Here is a 6,255-nt window from a genome sequence, read left to right as displayed (position 1 = left end):
CATACTTACCAACTGGCTGCTCGATATAATTAGGCAATCATCCAAAGTTGTAGGCATTTACAATTGTCCGTCCAGTTGTGATGACACTCAGAAGACGCCCCTGGTGTAACAGTCAAACTGTTTTGACTGTTACACCAGGAGCATCTTCTGAGTGTCTCTGTTTGGCATTTTACCCACTTACCATTTACATGTCCTACAATTGTTATAATTGAGATTACGATAATTAATCTCCAAACAAGAGTGCCCAAACAAAAAAGAAAGTCTTTCTTCCTCTTCCTCTTTGAGAAACTGATATGTTGTTGACCGATATTGTTGACAGAGATGTCTTCTGTACACACAGATCAGGGCTTTAGGCGGCGGACTAGGGCACCAGGGTCTGGGAGAGCATCCAGGTGTGAGCCACGGGTCTGGGTCAAAGGTTTGGCAGTTTCTAGGGCAACAGTCAAAGGTCGCACATGAATGGTCAAAAGGTACAAGGTTAACAATGACAAAAGGTTGACACAAGCAAAATATTGGAATGACAATAGCTAACACATGAAAAGTTCATGATAAGTTTTTCATGGTTTTTGACGTCATGACATCTGCCGACATGGTCCCCCAATCAGTGTACCGCATTACCGCATAGTGGTAGATATATAAGAGCAGCTACTGCATGTGTTAGGAGTGTTAGATATATAAGAGCAGCTACTGCATGTGTTAGGAGTGTTAGATATATAGGAGCAGCTACTGCATGTGTTAGGTGTGTTAGATATATAGGAGCAGCTACTGCATGTGTTAGGAGTGTTAGATATATAGGAGCAGCTACTGCATGTGTTAGGAGTGTTAGATATATAGGAGCAGCTACTGCATGTGTTAGGTGTGTTAGATATATAGGAGCAGCTACTGCATGTGTTAGGAGTGTTAGATATATAGGAGCAGCTACTGCATGTTTTAGGAGTGTTAGATATATAGGAGCAGCTACTGCATGTGTTAGGAGTGTTAGATATATAGGAGCAGCTACTGCATGTGTTAGGAGTGTTATATAGATAGGAGCAGCTACTGCATGTGTTAGGAGTGTTAGATAGATAGGAGCAACTACTGCATGTGTTTGGAGTGTTATATAGATAAGAGCAGCTACTGCATGTGTTAAGAGTGTTAGATATATAGGAGCAGCTACTGCATGTGTTAGGAGTGTTAGATATATAGGAGCAGCTACTGCATTTGTTAGGGGTGTTAGATATATAGGAGCAGCTACTGCATGTGTTAGGAGTGTTAGATATATAGGAGCAGCTACTGCATGTGTTTGGAGTGTTAGATATATAGGAGCAGTTACTGCATGTGTTAGGAGTGTTAGATATATAGGAGCAGCTACTGCATGTGTTTGGAGTGTTAGATATATAGGAGCAGCTACTGCATGTGTTTGGAGTGTTAGATAGATAGGAGCAGTTACTGCATGTGTTAGGAGTGTTAGATATATAGGAGTAGCTACTGCATGTGTTAGGAGTGTTAGATATATAGGGGCAGCTACTGCATGTGTTTGGAGTGTTAGATATATAGGAGCAGCTACTGCATGTGTTAGGAGTGTTAACTATATAGGAGCAGCTACTGCATGTGTTAGGAGTGTTAGATATACAGGAGCAGCTACTGCATGTGTTAGGAGTGTTAGATAGATAGGGGCAGCTACTGCCTGTGTTTGGTGTGTTAGATAGCTAGGAGCAGCTACTGCATGTGTTTGGAGTGTTAGATAGATAGGAGCAGCTACTGCATGTGTTAGGTGTGTTAGATATATAGGAGCAGCTACTGCATGTGTTAGCAGTGTTAGATATATAGGAGCAGCTACTGCATGTGTTAGCAGTGTTAGATATATAGGAGCAGCTACTGCATGTGTTAGGAGTGTTAGATATACCGGAGCAGCTACTGCATGTGTTAGGAGTGTTAGATAGGAGCAGCTACTGCATGTGTTAGGAGTATTAGATATATAGGAGCAGCTACTGCATGTGTTTGGAGTGTTAGATACCTAGGAGCAGCTACTGCATGTGTTAGGAGTGTTAGATAGATAGGAGCAGCTACTGCATGTGTTAGGAGTGTTAGATATACAGGAGCAGCTACTGCATGTGTTAGGAGTGTTAGATAGGAGCAGCTACTGCAGGTGTTAGGAGTGTTAGATATATAGGAGCAGCTACTGCATGTGTTAGGAGTGTTAGATATACAGGAGCAGCTACTGCATGTGTTAGGAGTGTTAGATAGGAGCAGCTACTATTTCTTTATTGGGTAGCTTCCTGCTTGGTAATTAACCAGGGTGCAGGGCTATTGGTCAATGATTCCCAAGCTGAGGGATAGGCAAGTTCCCTTCTCAAGGGTAACTTATGGTGTTTGTGCCGCAAACAGGCTGCAGGGGCAACCTTAATACATGGCCGACTCTGACAGTGAGAGGCTCACAAGTGTTCTCTCTGCAGCCGTATATACGGCCGCTAATACGAATTCCTAAAGGCAGTCTGCATGGATCAGTCAGATCAGTCAGATCCGTGCAGGCTGCAAGGTATAAAAAAAAAATAGAAAAATAAATAAATAAAAACCGGGGTGGGGGGTCCCCCCCACAGCCGTAACCAGCACCAGGCTAAAAGAGTCGGGCCGGTAATAAAAAATCAGGAAACCTGACAAATAGGGTTTCCCAGACTTTTTAAAACCAGCCCCAGGCTCCAGGTCCGGGGCTGGTTCCCAAAATAAGGGGAGACAAAATGACTAGGGGTCCCCTGTATTTTAAGAACCAGCCCCAGGCCAAACCAGCCAGCAGGGTAATTTCACAGCCGGGGGACACTTATTATATAAGGTCCCGCGGCCAAAGCATCACCCTACCGACCAGTCAGCCTGGCCAGGGGCCCTGGGGGAGTGGGGACCCCCCCCAATAAAGGGGTCCGCCCCTCCAGGACTTACCTGACCAGGCTGAAGCCTGGTGCTGTCCTCGATGTCCCTGGGCGGTGGGCATCGAGCTGATTGAGTGTAAAAAAAATAGAAATAAACTATTGTTTAATACTGTGGAACTATGAGTCCCAGCAAGCCTCCCCCGCAAGCTGGGACTTGGAGAACCACAAGTACCAGCCTGCGGGGCATTAAAGGGCCCGCTGGCACTTGTAGTTCCACAGAGTAAAAAAAATAGTGATATAAACACACACTGACACACAATAAAAATAAAACTTTAATACATCCAAAGCCCATACATACTGATACTTATCTATCTTGAGTCTGTAGGTAGGTCCCTGGGTCTTGGTCCGGTGTCCTGTCCTGGTCCGGATCCATGTCAGCATTTGGCTCCATGTCGATGTCCAGGTCCATGTCGGCGGCGTCTTTCGGCATCCGGTCCGGGTCCAAAGAAATCCATGGAGGACCTGTGGAAGGAAATCCAACTCACCTAGTTGGATTTCCCTTTGTTACAATATTTCGTCCCTCTGGGCACCCGGTATTAGGTTCTGATAGCGGGGAGTGATTGGATCTCATGCAGATCACGATCCACCGTACAGACCTGGGTAGCCACACACTGTACAATCACGATACACATTTATAATAAACTATTGTTAAGCAACATCTGCCTGCCACCTTTGTTTTAATGTGTGCAACCCCACCCTTGTACGTTGAATGTTATTGTCTTTTTAATATTTTTGCAGCCTTTTAGAATAATATAATAAAGGTTACATTTTATTTTTTTTCTGAGGTGCACCTGTATAAGGACACTCCTTTTCTCTCTCTTTTTTTTGGTGCTCAAATTTGCTGTGTCCTATGGTAGCACACCCCTGTCCCTACAACCTATGGATTCAAGCATAAAGGATTAATTTAGGGGTCCATTAACATATCAATTTAATCTGGTGCGATTGACAAAAACCTCCCCCCTCCCTCAAGTCTTTCAAGTAGTTTGGAGGTGCATGGAAGCTGCGAGATGGGATGGTAGTAAGAGAGAGAGCTTGGGTTAGAATTGTGTTTTTTCAGAATTGGAGTAATAAGTACATGCCAGAACAGAGAAGGAAGATACCAGTAGAGAGAGAGAGGTTACAGAATTTAGTTAAGCCTGGGATAAGCACAGGAGACAGAGCTTTACTGACTGGTGCAGGTATAGGACCAAGAGGAGAGTTGGAGGATGAGAAGAGTGTTGATACTTCATTCTCACTTGTGGGGGCAAATGAGGAGAAAGTGGCAAAGGGCTCAGAGTGTAAATTAAGCAAGTCCCTGGCTGAGGAAGATCATGCCATGTCAACTTGGATTTAGCAATCTTGTCCTTGAAGAAGGAAGAAAGATCTTGTGCACTGATATTTTACCTGGTATCTTGAATTTCTTCTTTCGCAACAGGTACGGAGGAGTGATTCAGCCTGGTAACGGGAGCGAGACCACAAAGAATGTAGTTCAACAGGTTCCTTTGTAGAAAGCTTGTTTATTCTGAAGAAAAGGTTCACTTGATATCTTGGCAACTGCAGTTTTCAACACATTAATGAGGTATATTCTGATTCACTTCAAGGGCCTAATTCAGATCCCATCTGACGGGGCTGAATTCGGCTCCGTTTCCAAAGGTGGGGGTCTGCGCATGTGCAGACCCCCAGTGCCAACGCCTTCGGTGAGTATCACACTTGCCCAGGCATTCACACTGACAGGGAGCAGGCGGTGTCGGACAGGGGGTGTTAGCAGTGGAACGCCCAGCGTTTTATGTGTGTCCCCATAAAAATGTTGGGCATTCTCCTGGTAATGCAGGCGTGGCGTTGCCTGCTCGGGGCGGGCGGCTCATGACAGCGCCCACCTTGTCTTCGGCAATCTGCAGTGGAAATAAACGTCAGTTTAGATTGACTTATTTCCGAAAGGGACAGAAATCATTTGATGGTCGGAGAGGGGGGTATCGACACTGACCTGTTTGCTAGGCTTCAAGTATACAAAGTCTAGCAAACAGGTCTGAATCAGGCTCCTGGCCCTAAATTCAGTATAAGACAGGCTTGCCTACCCTCCCGGAATGGCCGGGAGCCTCCCGGAAATCGGGTCCTTCTCCCGGCCCCCCGGGAGGTGGGCAAGTCTCCCGCATTCTGATAATTGCCCCCGCTCCCCCCTTGCCTGCTGGTGTAATTACCTGAAATGGCGGGTTCACGATCGCGGCATTTCTGCGGTCCGCGAATCACAGTGTTTTCCGGCATGGGGGGCGGGACCAAATGATGTCAGACTTCCTCCCGCCCCCCTGACGTGTTGCCTCTCTGGGCTTCTCCCGGAGAGGTGAAATTAAAAGTAGGCAAGTATGGTATAACAGCTATTAAAGACATCTATGTATCAAGGGTTGAAATAAATGTAATGTACATTAAAGTTATATTAATGCTTTTACAACACGCATCAGGCCCTTCCGTCAATCACAATAATAATTTGTTTAAACTAGGGATGTGCACCGGGCACTTTTTGGGTCTGTATCTCCGGTAGTCTTTTGGATCTGTATTTTCTTCCGAAACACCACCCTTCAGTGTATCGTGTTTCGTTGTGTTTCGGATCTGAAAACAAAAAACGCTAAAATCGCTGTTTTTTTTTTGTTTTTTTTGCTCCTACATTAACCTCAATAACATTAATTTCCGCTCATTTCCAGTCTGTCCTGGACACCTCAAACCTCATAATGTTGTTTTTAGGCCAAAAGGTTGCACCGAGGTAGGTGACTATGCTAAGCCACACAAGTGGGCGGCACAATCACCTGGCCCATCTAGGAGTGGCACTGCAGCGGCAGACAGGATGGCAGTTTATAAACTGTGACAAAAAAAATGCTCCAAAGAGCACATAATGCAAAGGAAATAGGTGCAAGATGGAATTGTCCCACCCACCTTATGTTGTATTAACAGGACATGCACAGTTTAACAAATCATTTCAGTGACAGGGTCTGCCACAACTGTGTCTGATATACATACTTGCCTACCCTCCCGGAATGGCCGAGAGGGTACCGTAAATCGGGTACCCCTCATGGCCCCCCGGGAAGGTAGGCAAGTCTCCCGCATTTTCACTATAGTTTTCTACCCGCACCCCCCCTCTCCCGGCAGCATCTCCGCATGCACCCCCATCTCTCAGCAGCATCTCCACCCGCAACCTCCCCTCCCGGCAGCATCTCCGCTCGCATCCAACATATCTCCTGCCAGCACCTCCGCCCCCCCCTTCCGACAGCATCTACACCAGCACCACTCCCACCAGCATTTCCACCCGCACCCACCCCCCCCTCCCGGCAGCATCCCCACCTGGACCACTCCCACCCGGCAGCATCTCCGTACGCACCCCCCC

This window comes from Crinia signifera, chromosome 2 (assembly GCF_055691185.1).
Source record: "Crinia signifera chromosome 2, ASM5569118v1, whole genome shotgun sequence".
In the NCBI taxonomy this organism is placed as follows: domain Eukaryota; kingdom Metazoa; phylum Chordata; class Amphibia; order Anura; family Myobatrachidae; genus Crinia; species Crinia signifera.
The sequence above is the reverse complement of the archived record's forward strand: the minus strand, read 5'-3'. Positions refer to the sequence as shown.